Genomic DNA, 16452 nt, shown 5'->3' on the forward strand with positions numbered 1-16452 from the left:
GCACGCTTAAGGTTACGATGACAGTTATATTATGAGTTTATGCATTTTGATGTACCGAAGGTTGTTCGGAGTCCCGGATGTGATCACGGACATGACGAGGAGTCTCGAAATGGTCGAGACGTAAAGATTGATATATTGGAAGCCTATGTTTGGACATCGGAAGTGTTCCGGGTGAAATCGGGATTTTACCGGAGTACCGGGAGGGTTACCGGAACCCCCCGGGAGCTATATGGGCCATAGTGGGCCTTAGTGGAAAAGAGAAGGGGCTGCCCTAGATGGGCTGCGCGCCTCCCCCCTTCTCCTAGTCCTAATAGGACTAGGAGAGGTGGCCGGCCCCCTCCTCCTCTTTTCCCCCTCCGCGAATCCTATTCCAACTAGGATTGGGGGGGGGGGGAATCCTACTCCCAGAGGGAGTAGGACTCTCCTGGCGCCTCCTCCTTGGCCGGCCAGCCTCCCCCCTCTACTCCTTTATATACGGAGGCAGGGGACACCTCTAGACACACAAGTTGATCCACGTGATCTATTCCTTAGCCGTGTGCGGTGCCCCCTGCCACCATATACCTCGATAATACTGTAGCGGAGTTTAGGCGAAGCCCTGCTGCTGTAGTTCATCAAGATCGTCACCACGCCGTCGTGCTGACGGAACTCTTCCCCGACACTTTGCTGGATCGGAGTCCGGGGATCGTCATCGAGCTGAACGTGTGCCCGAACTCGGAGGTGCCGTAGTTTCGGTGCTTGATCGGTTGGATCGTGAAGACGTACGACTACTTCCTCTACGTCGTGTCATCGCTTCCGCAGTCGGTCTGCGTTGGGTACGTAGACAACACTCTCCCCCTCGTTGCTATGCATCACATGATCTTGCGTGTGCGTAGGAAATTTTTTGAAATTACTACGAAACCCAACAATACTCCCTACAATCCATATTAATTATTGCTGATTTTTTCTTTTTGGTTGGTATGGGCTTTATTATGAATGCTGGCCTTTTTTATTTTTTTTGGTTTTGTCATGGGCTATATATGGGTTGTACGAAAGGGTGGAGCTCGAAGAAGATGAGCGCTCAATTCTTTTTTTTGCATTTCTTTTTTGTGTTGTTCTTTTCCTTCTAAATGTTATTTTTTATTTTCTATTTTCTATATTATTCTTTTTTACTTGATGTTTTTAACTTTTTTATTTTCACCTTTTCTATTTTTGTTTCTTGGTGGGGGGAATATGTAAACATTGTTAATTAATTTCTATGATTGGTGAGATTTAGTTAATTATGAAACACACAACTCAATAATTTTTTTAATTCTTTTACTTTTTAATTCTTGTTTTCATTACTCTTTCATTTATGTTATTGTATTATATGAATCAGGGGAGATTCTAGAAGGGCACAAACCTTTCTGCGTCCATGATGCCTCGCCAAGTAGCCAGGTATGCAGGTCTGTTACCTACTTCTGCAAGTTCTTTTATATATGCAAAGGAGGAAACAGTTCTCATAAAAGAAGTGAAGAAACAGGGATCCTGTCGGGATTCTACTACAGTTCAGATAGAACTACTTGCTTTTTTTTAGGGTGGACTACTTGCTTATTGCTCTGCAGTTAATCTTAAGCCATTCTGTGTGCATACTCAGACAGTTAAATGAATGACCCGATATATTTACCTCCTGCTGAAACTCTGGGAAACCTTGTTTACCATGGGGTCCCAACAACTTGACGGCCACTATGACGCCATAGCCTCCTTCTCCTATGAGATTTTGTGAGTGGAAGTTATTGGTCGCTTCCTCAATACGCGACATGGGGAACTCTGCAATGTGATCTGGAATGTGCAGCTCCGGGTATCTTTTTTTGATAAGGTCCTCTCCCTCAGCAAAACATTCCCTTTTCTGGGTGACAAGATACTTTGTTCATGATTATAGGCCTCATCTTGCAGATCTTTTAATTTCCTTTGGAGTTTCTCCATTTCATCCTGCACAAAACAAAAAGCTGCATACTGAAGAAGAGATTCAATGGTGTACGGTGTACCAAACTACCAATGTTGTGTGATATACACCTTGTTCCCATGATTTTCTATCACCTATTTTTCTGTTCGTGAAACGCAACGTCTCTAGCTTATCTTCGTCAGTACTAATTTCATTTTGAATGTGTTATCGTCCTCATATGTTGGAACCTTCACCTAGCCATGTTTTTCTGTCCAAGCTCTACCGTTTCACATTTCAAAAGGAATGGACTGTAACAAAAGTTGCATCATGTGACTTCTACCATCAATTTTGCAGCTTCTTCAGAAATATTTCTGGCACTCTGTATCTCATCAGATTTATCAGCGCCATCTTCAGAAAAAATCTCCATCTCCTCCTCATAAGCATTTGATTCCTCGACACCTTGTTCAGCTTCCTGCACATCATCCTGGAATGTAGCAAAACTTAATGTTATTTACGCAAATTGCACATTTCAAAAGTCATAGGTAGCACTTTGTTTTTTTACCACATATAGTTTATCAACCTGCCTTTGTGGCAGCAGTGGTAAATATAGTTCTGGTCAAACATGCTTAAGCAGAGTGAATTCAAATACAATGCCATTTTTTTAACAGGAAAAGGCGCTCGAGGTGCCATCTTCATTGAGCTCAAATACATAGTACATCATGGAATACAAAACCCTGGATATTTGCAAGAGAGAGCAAAGAGAATACAAAACCCTGGATATTTGTTTATGGGAAGATTTTCTGAAAGACATGTTTTAGTAGTTGTCCTGAACGCCATGAGTTATACCTTTGCTGATTCAAAACCATCCATCTGAATAACCCCGTCCCCATTCATGATATCATCTGTCTAAAATGAGACATACTTGAGAATACACCACAAGTTAGGACCAAAACTCTGAACCATAGTCATAAACTTGTAAACTGGAACAGTTATTAGTATTTGCATATATGTAATGCTCTTTTGGATAACAATGTGTGTAATGCTTTACTAAAAGGTCACTTACAAAATCACTTGGTGGTGTTGCATATTCATCAGATTCCTCGGTCAGCTGAGTTAACTCATGTATAGACGCCAACAGATCAGAGCTCCTCCTATATCCAATGTGTCCCGTATGCTTCAGATAATCATTACTGCACTTAGGAATGATCATCAAGTAATTACTGGATTTGATCCAGATGTTACCAAGAGTAGTTCATCTGCAGTTATGGACTTAAGACAAAGTATACCTAGTGGACATGTATTTTCCATTGTGCACGACCCAAACCCGACAGCATTTGCGAAGCTCCTCTTGCTTTGCCATTTTCCTGCATAACTTGCTTCAGTGTTATACAGTTATATGCGCTAAGGTACTATTCATTTTGTTGAAGTATACTTGGATTGCCCAACCTTTTTCATCAGTTCAGGCTTTTGGTTCTACTGGTTGGTGCATGATACTTAATATGACATCAGAGCCAAGACTCAAATTCAAGGCCTAGACAACGCACTATTAAATAGAAATAGTTGCATCCTACATCAATCGCACGTCCAAGGCCTGAAGAAGCCTAGAAGTGAGGGGAGTGCCCGCCCTTCTCCATCAGTTTGGTCTACGGTCTTTTGGGTAAACTGGCTGGTCCATGAACTTAATGTGGTATCAATGCCAAGAGGTCTTGGGTTCAAATATCAGTTTTCGGAATTTAAGTAAAAAATTGCTTGCACTCCTTTTGTCCATGTTAGGCCTTATCCAGCCACACGTGAGAGGGGTTGTTGAAGTTTGGACTTTTGGTTCTACTGGTTTATGCATGAAACTTAATACATTTATTGTGTACATGTTGCTCAAGTAACATATATCAAGAGGGAATGCTCTTTTTTGGGGGATGAGTTCATTTAAGATCTCACCTTGAACCGATGACAATTCTCTTTATTTTGAGCTTCTTTATCAAGTTTACAAGACCAACAAGAATGTCATCATGTGTGATGTAATGCGCCTTAACCTGCAAAGATACATGCTTGTTTATCAAACATGTCTTCTCTGAAATAGTTATCTTGTTACTCTTATTATTCAGAAATTAGCGTAATATTGATTTGATCCATCTCCACATGATTTGTTTGCTTAGCTATTAGCATCGGATAAAACAATTATTCAGCTTATGTTATTATTGCTAGTCTGGGTTCATCCATGATCTCAAAACAAATACCAAATGAGTACACGGTTTTTTGGGTGAACACAAATTGCTCCGCTGTAACCTGATTTATCTTAATATGAACTTAAAATCTTAGGATAGATATCATTACCTCTCTTGTATCACACATGCTTTTGTACTGTAAGAGCATCTCCAGCCGTTGGCCCCCCAGGGGGCGCCTAAAATCGCTGCCTGGGGGTGAGCCGGCGCAAAAAATGGGCCTAGGCGCAAGTTGGTCCCCAGCCGCCGCCCCCAGGCGTGATTAAATAAAAAAAGTATAGCAAATTTTGGCACAGTTCGGCGAAGTTCGGCTAAACACGACAAATTTTGGCCAACTTGGGCATATATTTGGACAAAGTTCGCCGATTTTCATTACATAGCAAATATATAATAAACTAATCTAAAAGAAACTTGCTGAACACCGAGTAGTCGCCGTTGTCGCCGCCATTCTCGTCGGCGGCCTTCTCCTCCTTGACGCTGACGCCCCTGCTGGACCCGGCGTCGCCATGACGGACTGGTGGCGGCGGCGGCGCGTCGTCGTCGTCGCTGTCGTCGATGAAGACGACTTCTACTTCGTCGCGGCCCCGGCGGCGCTCCGCGAAGCGCTGCAGGGCGGCGCACTGACGCTCCATCTCCATCTTGAGGGAGTCCTGGCGTGCCCATTCAAGGGCCGCGTCGTCATCGCGCTCGACCTCGCCGTGCTCCATCGTCACGGCGGCGAGCCCCGGCTCTGCCTTCACCGGCGCGAGCCCCGACTCCGTCTTTGGCTTGACGAAGCGCGGAGGAGGAGCCAATGAGGAGGCGCGCCGACCGCCCTCGTTGATCACAATGCCGGCGCTGCGAGTGCGCCGGCCGAGCGGCGACTCCGCCGCGGGCTCGGCCTTGACGCCGAGCAGCGCCGGAGTGCCGGAGGAGTGCGACGAAGAGCGCGAGGAGGAGGAAGAAGAGGAGGAGCCGAACCTCCTTGGCCCCCATGGCCCGTCGCGTCGATGGTGCGCCTGGGTGGCCGCCCTCGCTGGGGGGTACGCCAACGGCGGGTCGTTGCCGCCCTCGAGGTGCGTCAGCACGCCCTCGAGTGTGCGGTCGGGGACGCCCCACCACAGGCGGCGCCCCTCGCTGTTCTTCATGCCGCCGACCATCGCCGCGCCGTTGGTGGATGCCAGCCGCTGCTGCTGACGGCGCTCGAAGTACGCCGCCCAAGCCGCATGGTTGTCGGCGGCGTACTGGGGGAGGGAGAGTTGGGCGGCGGTGAGGGAGGCGCGCACGACGTCGACCTCCTCCGCGAAGTACCCGGGTTTGGCCACGGCGTCGGGCAACAGGGGAATGGGCACTCCCCCGTTGCTGAGCTTCCAGCCCGTCGGCCCGGCGCGCATGTCCGGCGGCGCCGGGATGTTCGCCTGGAACAGGAGCCAAGACTCCTGTTCGCGGAGCGAGCGGCGGCCGAAGCCGTTGGCCGCCGCCTCATCTTCGGGGAAACGATCGGCCATCGGGAGAGGGAGGGAGAGCGAGGGCTCGACGGCGGTGCTCGGGAGAGGGGGGCTCGGCGGCGGCTCTCGGGAGAGGCAGAGCTCGGCGGCTAGGGCGGCTAGGGCTAGGGCTGGTGTGGCCAGAGGCGAGGGAAGCCGCTGGCTTTCTATAGCCGCGTCGCGCCCGTGTGTACGCGTGCGAGGGAGGGGAGGCATCGGCGCCGTCCCGTGACGCGCCGCCCGTGAGGAATCAATGGTAAAGCTGACCCGCGGCAGCCTTGCCATTGATTCCCCGCGGGAAACCGAGGCGTGGGGGGGGGGGGGAGGGGGGGGGGAAGACGACGCGCGGTGTCGCTGACGCGGCGGGCCCACGGCTTTTTCGCGCCAAAACCGCTCGCCCCGGCGTCTCCGAGCGCCCCCAGCGCGCCGGGTTTGGCCCGGGTCCGCCGGCGTTAATTTCAGCCTAGGTCGGCGAAAATCGGGCTTCTGAGGGCGCGACTGGGCCGATTTTTCTGCGCCGACATGAAAATCTCGCTTGGGGAGTCCTTTCTGGGGCGCGGCTGGAGATGCTCTAACAACATCCTAACCGTTGCTTCCTGTTTGTTTGCCTCTATGCATCTCCTCCTCTTCATCTGCAAACTTGTATAGTAACTCGCCACCCACTACAGTTGTTGGGTAGAACAGACAATTGTTTATACAGCTCATAAAACTAAAGTTATACTTTATGTTGTTAATATTTGTGTTAATAAAATAGCTATTTTGTTGCAATAAGTCATGCGTATAATAAAAAAACTCAGCCAGTTCAGGGAAGAGAATCCCCATGGTTTTGCACTAAGAAGAATCTCTTCTGGTTCGGTCAAGAAAAGGCCCCGAAGGCCAGCTGCGTGGACTAAGCCACAGGGAGCTCAGGACATGTGGGCCACACGTATAACACTGTTAGGAAAACTACAGTTGTTATGCGTGTACTATCTCCGTCTCGATTTATTAGTCCTTTTTGTATTTTATGTTAAAGTTGGATCATAGATTTAACTAATAAAATATTAACGCATTTTATAAAAAAATTATATCATTTGATTCATATTTAAACATAGTTTTCGTTGATATTATTCTTAATATGTATAACTTATATTTTTCTTAGTTAAAATCATGGTCAAAGTATGACACTAAATATGAGGGGGGCTAATAAACCAGGACGATCCGGGGCTAATTGACGCTTAAAGATGGCTGCTGCGCGCCCTAGCGACTGCGGTGGTGGCTCGCCCCCGCCTCCGTTGGTCGACGCCCCCGCCGCCTCCCCGGGCTCCGACGTCCCCCCGGTGTCCGAGCACCCCCCGCCTCACCGGCGCCTAGCGACGTGTTCGTCCCTCCCCTCCCTTCGCCCGCCCCGGCCCCCGTCCCTCGCGTGCGCTGGGCCGATCTGGCCTACAAGGAGCCGCTGTCTCCCTTGACTGGACGCCCCTCTCCCCTGCCCGTCGCTTCCTGTCGCTCCGCTAGGCCCAGCCGGGCCGGTGGCTCAGCCCCCCACGTGAGGGTTTCAGTCGCCGGCTCGCGGCCGCCGCGGACGCCGACGCCGCCCTCGAGCTCGACTCGGGCCGGTGGGATTCAAGGCACGTCCTTGCGCACGGGAGGGGTTCGTCGCCGTCGGCCGCGGTCTTGGGGAGGGTGGCTGGCCGCTCCGACCAGGGTCGTGCTCGCTCGTCGTGGCGCCGCTCGGTGGTCTGCGGAAGCCCGGCGTCTCCGGCCCTGCCAGTGGCTCGCCGTGATTTCCTCCTCGCGGCTTCGGTGGTACGCGCATCGCTCTTCCGCCCTTTCATTGCCTCTTTCGGCTCCTCCACGCTGTGCTTCCGGGCATCCATTCCCTGGCATAGTCCGTGGTTGGTCCCTGCGGCCGGGTCGCCGGCGGCAGCGACGGCGGCGAGTCCGGCTCCCGGGGGGAAACCCTACGGACCGTGGCTCCTCCTCGCTCGTTGGGCCGCGCCTCGCCTGCGGACGACCTACTGGCCCGCGCCTCACCTGTGGACGGCCTCCTGGGCCGTGGCCCGGCCCATCCTCGGCTCCCCGATCCTGGGCCCCCGCCCCATCCGCCGGACCGGCCGGCTGCTCCTGGGTTGGCTTCGTGCCCTAGATCCAGGCCTCTGGTGGCATCAATCTGGCTCCCAGGTGGCCTTCCGTCCGCCTCAGTTCCTCACACCGCCGCCTCCCCCGACCCTGCCTGCTCCCTCCTTCCCCCGACCTGTCGCCTCCTCCGTCCAGCCTCCCTCGGTGTTCGCCTCTCCCCCGCCCTCCCCTCCCCCTCGCCTTTCCCGGCTATGCCGCGCGAGTGGGACAACGGGGCGTCCCGCCCCAAACGGCGCTCGGTTGACCGGCACGAGGAGGCCCGCCCCTCCCCTGATGCCTTGTGCTGGGAGGAGGAGCTCCAGCGGGAGCTCCGCGCGCTCCGTGACGGACGCCGTCATGAGCGCCGCTCCCCGGCTCGCCACGGCTCCCGGGGCCTGTCCCGCTCCCCCCGCCCCGCGGCTTCTGGGGACTGGCGCTCGCGGAGGCGCTCGCCTCTCCGGCCCCGCGCTGCGGCCGCACTCCCTGTTGGAAATATGCCCTAGAGGAAATAATAAAATGGTTATTATTATATTTCCTTGTTCATGATAATTGTCTATTTTTCATGCTATAATTGTATTATCCGGAAGTCGTGATACATGTGTGAATACATAGACCACAACATGTCCCTAGTGAGCCTCTAGTTGACTAGCTCGTTGATCAACAGATGGTCATGGTTTCCTGACTATGGATATTGGATGTCATTGATAACGGGATCACATCATTAAGGGAAAGATGTGATGGACAAGACCCAATCCTAAGCATAGCACAAGATCGTGTAGTTCGTCTGCTAGAGCTTTTCTAATGTCAAGTATCTTTTCCTTAGACCATGAGATTGTGCAACTCCCGGATACTGTAGGAATACTTTGGGTGTGCCAAACGTCACAATGTAACTGGGTGGCTATAAAGGTGCACTACGGGTATCTCCGAAAGTGTCTGTTGGGTTGGCACGAATCGAGACTGGGATTTGTCACTCCGTATGACGGAGAGGTATCTCTGGGCCCACTCGGTAAGACATCATCGTAATGAGCTCAATGTGACTAAAGGGTTGGTCACGACATGATGTGTTACGGAACGAGTAAAGTGACTTGCCGGTAACGAGATTGAACGAGGTATTGGGATACCGACGATCGAATCTCGGGCAAGTAACGTACCGATTGACAAAGGGAATTGTATACGGGATTGCTTGAATCCTCGACATCGTGGTTCATCCGATGAGACCATCGTGGAACATGTGGGAGCCAACATGGGTATCCAGATCCCGCTGTTGGTTATTGGCCGAAGAGTTGTCTCGGTCATGTCTGCATGGTTCCCGAACCCGTAGGGTCTACACACTTAATGTTCGATGACGCTAGGGTTATTAGGAAGATTTGTATGTGATTACCGAATGTTGTTCAGAGTCCCGGATGAGATCCCAGACATCACGAGGAGTTCCGGAATAGTCTGGAGGTGAAGATTTATATATGGGAAGTCATCATACGGTCACCAGAAATATTCGGGGGTATGTCGGTATTGTACCGGGACCACCGGAGGGGGTCCGGGGGTCCACCTACCCCAGAGGGCCTTATGGGCTGTAGGTGGAAGGGAACCAGCCCCTAGTGGGCTGGGCGCCATCCCATCCTAGGGCCCATGCGCCTAGGGTTTGGGGGGAACCCTAAAGGGGGGGCCACCCTTGCTTGGGGGGCAAGGCCCCTCCCCCTTGGCCGCCGCCCCCCTAGATCTCATCTAGAGGGGCCGGCCCCTTCCCCCTTGTCCCTATAAACAGAGCGGCGAGGGGAGGGCTGCAGCACCACATCCAAGGCGCAGCCCCTCCCCTTCCCAACACCTCTCCTCCTCCGCGTGAGCTTGGCGAAGCCCTTCCGGAGAATTGCCACTCCATCACCACCACAGCGTCGTGCTGCTGTTGGAGCCTTCTTCCTCAACCTATCCCTCCTCCTTGCTGGATCAAGGCGCGGGAGACATCACCGGGCTGCACGTGTGTTGAACGCGGATGCGTCGTTGTTCGGTGCTTAGATCGGATTCGGTCGCGATCTGAATCGCTACGTGTACGACTCCTCCAACCGCGTTCTTGCAACGCTTCCGACTCGCGATCTTCAAGGGTATGAAGATGCACTCCCTTCTCTCTCGTTGCTAGTTACTCCATAGATTGATCTTGGTGATGCGTAGAATTTTTTAATTTTCTGCAACGATCCCCAATAGTGGCATCATGAGCTAGGTCTATGCGTAGTTTCTATGCACGAGTAGAACACAAGTTGTTGTGGGCGTCGATTTTGTCAATTTACTTGCTGTTACTAGTCTTATCTTGATTCGGCGACATCGTGGGATGAAGCGGCCCGGACCGACCTTACACGTACGCTTACGTGAGACTGGTTCCACCGACTGACATGCACTAGTTGCATAAGGTGGCTAGCGGGTGTCTGTCTCTCCCACTTTAGTCGGATCGGATTCGATGAAAAGGGTCCTTATGAAGGGTAAATAGAAATTGGCATATCACATTGTGGTTTTGGCGTAGGTAAGAAACGTTCTTGCTAGAAACCTATAGCAGCCACGTAAAAAACTTGCAACAACAATTAGAGGACTTCTAACTTGTTCTTGCAGCATATGCCGTGTGATGTGATATGTCCAAAAGGATGTTATGAATGATATATGTGATGTATGAGATTGATCATGTTCTTGTAATAGGTATCACGACTTGCATGTCGATGAGTATGACAACCTGCAGGAGCCATAGGAGTTGTCTTAATTTATTTATGACCTGCGTGTCAACATAAACGTCATGTAATTACTTTACTTTATCACTAACCGTTAGCCATAGTAGTAGAAGTAATAGTTGGCGAGACAACTTCATGAAGACACGATGATGGAGATCATGATGATGGAGGTCATGGTGTCATGCCGGTGACAATGATGATCATGGCGCCCCGAAGATGGAGATCAAAAGGAGCAAAATGATATTGGCCATATCATGTCACTATTTGATTGCATGTGATGTTTATCTTGTTTTACATCTTATTTGCTTAGAACGACGGTAGCATAAATAAGATGATCCCTCGCAATAATTTCAAGAAAATGTCCCCCCTAACTGTGCACCGTTGCTAAGGTCCGTTGTTCCGAAGCACCACGTGATGATCGGGTGTGATAGGTTCTAACGTTCGCATACAACGGGTGTAAGCCAGATTTACACACGCAATACACTTAGGTTGACTTGATGATCCTAGCATGTACAGACATGGCCTCGGAACACGGAAGACCGAAAGGTCGAACATGAGTCGTATAGAAGATACGATCAACATGAAGATGTTCACCGATGATGACTAGTCCGTCTCACGTGATGATCGGACATAGCCTAGTTGACTCGGATCATGTATCACTTAGATGACTAGAGGGATGTCTATCTGAGTGGGAGTTCATTAAATAATTTGATTAGATGAACTTAATTATCATGAACATAGTCTAAAAAGCTTTGCAATATGTCTTGTAGATCAAATGGCCCACGCTAATGTTGCCCTCAACTTCAACGCGTTCCTAGAGAAAACCAAGCTGAAAGACGATGGCAGCAACTACACGGACTAGGTCCGTAATCTGAGGATTATCCTCATAGCTGCCAAGAAAGTATATGTCCTTGATGCACCGCTAGGTGAAGCACCTGTTTTCCTAGCAGAACAAGACATTATGAACGCCTGACAGACGCGCGGTGATGATTACTCCCTGGTTTAGTGCGGCATGCTTTACAGCTTAGAACCGGGGCTCCAAAAGCGTTTTGAGCAACACATAGCATATGAGATGTTCCAAGAGCTGAAAATGGTTTTCCAAGCTCATGCCTGGGTCGAGAGATATGAAGTCTCTGACAAGTTCTACAGTTGTAAGATGGAGGATAATAGTTCCGTCAGCGAGCACATAGTCAAAATGTCTGGGTTGCACAACCGCTTGTCTTAGTTGAGAGTTAACCTCCCGGATGATGCGGTCGTTGACAGAATCCTTCAGTCGCTCCCACCTAGCTACAAGAGCTTTGTGATGAACTTCAATATGCAGGGGATGGAAAAGACCATTCCTGAGGTATATTCAATGCTGAAATCAGCGGAGGTGGAAATCAAAAAGGAACATCAAGTGTTGATGGTGAATAAAACCACTAAGTTCAAGAAAGGCAAGGGTAAAAAGAACTTCAAGAAGGACGACAAGGGAGTTGCCGCGCCCGGTAAGCAAGCTGACGGGAAGATGACAAAGAATGGACCCAAGCCTGAGACCGAGTGCTTTTATTGCAAGGGAAACGGTCACTGGAAGCGGAACTGCCCCAAGTACTTAGCGGATAGGAAAGCCGACAATGTCAAAGGTATATATGATATACATGTTATTGATGTGTACCTAACCAGCGCTCGTAGTACCTCTTGGGTATTTGATACCGGTGCGGTTGCTCATATTTGTAACTCAAAACAGGAGCTGCGGAATAAACGGAGACTGGCGAAGGACGAGGTGACGATGCGCGTCGGGAATGGTTCAAAGGTCGATGTGATCGTCGTCGGCAAGTTACCTCTACATTTACCTACGGGATTAGTTTTAAACCTCAATAATTGTTATTTAGTACCAGCTTTGAGCATGAACATTGTATCTGGATCTCGTTTAATACGAGATGGCTACTCATTTAAATCTGAGAATAATGGTTGTTCTATTTATATGAGAGACATGTTTTATGGTCATGTGCCATTGGTCAATGGTTTATTCTCATTTAATCTCGAACGTGATGTTACACATATTCATATATAGTGTAAATGCCAAAAGATGTAAGGTTGATAATGACAATCCCACATACTTGTGGCACTGCCGCCTTGGTCACATTGATGTCAAACACATGAAGAAACTCCATGCAGATGGACTTTTGGAGTCTCTTGATTACGAATCATTTGACACATGCGAACCATGCCTCATGGGAAAAATGACCAAGACTCCGTTCTCTGGAACAATGGAGCGAGCAACCAACTTATTGGAAATCATACATACTGATGTGTGCGGCCCAATGAGTGTTGAGGCTCGCGGAGGCTATCGTTATGTTCTCACCCTCACTGATGACTTGAGTAGATATGGGTATGTCTACTTAATGAAACACAAGTCCGAGACCTTTGAAAAGTTCAAGGAATTTCAGAGTGAGGTTGAGAATCAACGTGACAGGAAAATCAAGTTCTTACGATCAGATCGGTGGGGAGAATATTTGAGTCACGAATTTGGCACGCACTTAAGGAAATGCGGAATTGTTTCACAACTCACGACGCCTGGAACACCTCAACGTAATGGTGTGTCCAAACGTCGTAATCGCACTCTATTGGATATGGTACGATCTATGATGTCTCTTACCGATCTACCGCTGTCATTTTGGGGTTATTCTATAGAGACTGCCACATTCACTTTAAATAGGGCTCCGTCGAAATCCGTTGAGACGACACCGTATGAATTGTGGTTTGGTAAGAAACCTAAGCTATCATTTCTGAAAGTTTGGGGATGCGATGCTTATGTCAAGAAACTTCAACCTGAAAAGCTCGAACCCAAATCGGAAAAATGCGTCTTCATAGGATACCCTAAGGAAACTATTGGGTATACCTTCTACCTTAGATCCAAAGGCAAGATCTTTGTTGCCAAGAATGGATCCTTTCTAGAGAAAGAGTTTCTCTCAAAAGAAGTAAGTGGGAGGAAAGTAGAACTTGATGAAGTATTGCCTCTTGAACCGGAGAGTGGCTCAGCTCAAGAAAATGTTTCTGAGGTGCCTGCATGGACTAGAGAGGAAGTTAATGATGATGATCATGAAACTTCAGATCAAGTTGCTACTGAACTTCGTAGGTCCACAAGGACACGTTCCGCACCAGAGTGGTACGGCAACCCTGTCCTGGAAATCATGTTGTTAGACAATGGTGAACCTTCGAACTATGAAGAAGCAATGTCGGGCCAAGATTCCGACAAATGGATGGAAGCCATGAAATCCGAGATAGGATCCATGTATGAAAACGAAGTATGGACTTTGATGGACTTGCCTGATGATCGGCGAGCCATAGAAAATAAATGGATCTTTAAGAAGAAGACAGACGCAGATGGTAATGTGACCATCTATAAGGCTCGGCTTGTCTCTAAAGGTTATCGACAAGTTCAAGGGGTTGACTATGATGAGACTTTCTCACCCATAGCGTAGCTGAAGTCTGTCCGAATCATGTTAGCAATTGCCGCATTCTATGATTATGAGATATGGCAAATGGACATCAAAACAACATTCCTTAATGGTTTCCTTAAGGAAGAATTGTATATGATGCATCCAGAAGGTTTTGTCGATCCTAAGAATGCTGACAAGGTGTGCAAGCTCCAACGCTCAATCTATGGGCTGGTGCAAGCATCTCGGAGTTGGAACATTCGATTTGATGAGATGATCAAAGCGTTTGGGTTTATGCAGACTTATCGAGAAGCCTGTGTTTACAAGAAAGTGAGTGGGAGCTCTGTAGCATTTCTCATATTATATGTGGATGACATACTATTGATGGGAAATGATATAGAATTCTTGGAAAGCATAAAGGCCTACTTGAACAAGTGTTTGTCAATGAAGGATCTTGGAGAAGCTGCTTATATATTAGGCATCAAGATCTATAGAGATAGATCGAGACGCCTCATTGGCCTTTCACAAAGTACGTACCTTGACAAGATATTGAAGAAGTTCAATATGGATCAGTCCAAGAAGGGGTTCTTGCCTGTATTGCAAGGTATGAGATTGAGCACGGCTCAATGCCCGACCACGTTAGAAGATAGAGAAAATATGAGTGTCGTCCCCTATGCCTCGGCCATAGGGTCTATTATGTATGCCATGCTGTGTACCAGACCTGATGTAAACCTTGCCATAAGTTTGGTAGGAAGGTACCAAAGTAATCCTGGCATGGAACACTGGACAGCGGTCAAGAATATCCTGAAGTACCAGAAAAGGACTAAGGATATGTTTCTCGTTTATGGAGGTGACGAAGAGCTCATCGTAAAGGGTTACGTCGATGCTAGCTTCAATACAGATCTGGATGACTCCAAGTCACAAACCGGATACATGTATATTTTGAATGGTGGGGCAGTCAACTGGTGTAGTTGCAAGAAAAGCATCATGGCTGGATTTACATGTGAAGTGGAGTACATGGCAGCCTCGGAGGCAGCACAAGAAGCAATCTGGATGAAGGAGTTCATTACCGACCTAGGAGTTATTCCCAATGCGTCGGGCCCGATGACTCTCTTCTATGACAACATTGGAGCTATTTCCCTTGCCAAGGAGCCCAGGTTTCACAGGAAGACCAGGCATATCAAGCGCCGCTTCAACTCCATTCGTGAAAATGTTCAAAATGGAGACACAGATATTTTTAAAGTGCATACGGACCTGAATGTCATAGATCCATTGACTAAACTTCTTCCTCGAGCAAAACATGATCAACACCAGAACTCTATGGGTGTTCGATTCATCACAATGCAACTAGATTATTGACTCTAGTGCAAGTGGGAGACTATTGGAAATATGCCCTAGAGGCAATAATAAAATGGTTATTATTATATTTCCTTGTTCATGACAATTGTCTATTGTTCATGCTATAATTGTATTATCTGGAAATCGTGATACATGTGTGAATACATAGACCACAACATGTCCCTAGTCAGCCTCTAGTTGACTAGCTCGTTGATCAACAGATGGTCATGGTTTCCTGACTATGGACATTGGATGTCATTGATAACAGGATCACATCATTAAGGGGAAAATGTGATGGACAAGACCCAATCCTAAGCATAGCACAAGATCGTGTAGTTCGTCTGCTAGAGATTTTCTAATGTCAAGTATCTTTTCCTTAGACCATGAGATTGTGCAACTCCCGGATACCGTAGGAATACTTTGGGTGTGCCAAACGTCACAACGTAACTGGGTGGCTATAAAGGTGCACTACGGTATCTCCGGAAGTGTCTATTGGGTTTGAAGGAAATATGCCCTAGAGGCAATAATAATGTTATTATTTTATTTCCTTATATCATGATAAATGTTTATTATTCATGCTAGAATTGTATTTTCCGGAAACATAATACTTGTGTGAATACATAGACAAACCAAACGTCACTAGTATGCCTCTACTTGACTAGCTCGTTAATCGAAGATGGTTATGTTTCCTAACCATAGACATGTGTTGTCATTTGATTAATGGGATCACATCATTAGGAGAATGATGTGATCGACATGACCCATTCCATTAGCTTAGCACCCGATCGTTTAATATGTTGCTATTGCTTTCTTCATGACTTATACATGTTCCTATGACTATGAGATTATGCAACTCCCGTTTGCCGGAGGAACACTTTGTGTGCTACCAAACGTCAAAACGTAACTGGGTGATTATAAAGGAGCTCTACAGGTGTCTCCAAAGGTACATGTTGGGTTGGCGTATTTCGAGATTAGGATTTGTCACTCCGATTGTCGGAGAGGTATCTCTGGGCCCTCTCGGTAATGCACATCACATAAGCCTTGCAAGCATTACAACTAATGAGTTAGTTGCAAGATGATGTATTACGAAACAAGTAAAGAGACTTGCCGGTAACGAGATTGAACTAGGTATTGAGATACCGACGATCGAATCTCGGGCAAGTAACATACCGATGACAAAGGGAACAACGTATGTTGTTATGCGGTCTGACCGATAAAGATCTTCGTAGAATATGTGGGAGACAATATGAGAATCCAGGTTCCGCTATTGGTTATTGACCGGAGACGTGTCTCGGTCATGTCTACATT

General features: G+C 48.2%; 1 pseudogene; it reads right to left on the reverse strand.

Annotated features, from left to right (window-relative positions):
* Window positions 1–1566: 1566 nt before the first annotated feature.
* On the reverse strand, window positions 1567–6290 carry LOC147974126 (uncharacterized; annotated as a pseudogene).
* Window positions 6291–16452: the final 10162 nt, after the last annotated feature.

Source organism: Triticum urartu, chromosome 5A (assembly GCF_056163025.1).
Source record: "Triticum urartu cultivar PI428250 chromosome 5A, HENAU_Tu73, whole genome shotgun sequence".
NCBI classification, from domain to species: domain Eukaryota; kingdom Viridiplantae; phylum Streptophyta; class Magnoliopsida; order Poales; family Poaceae; genus Triticum; species Triticum urartu.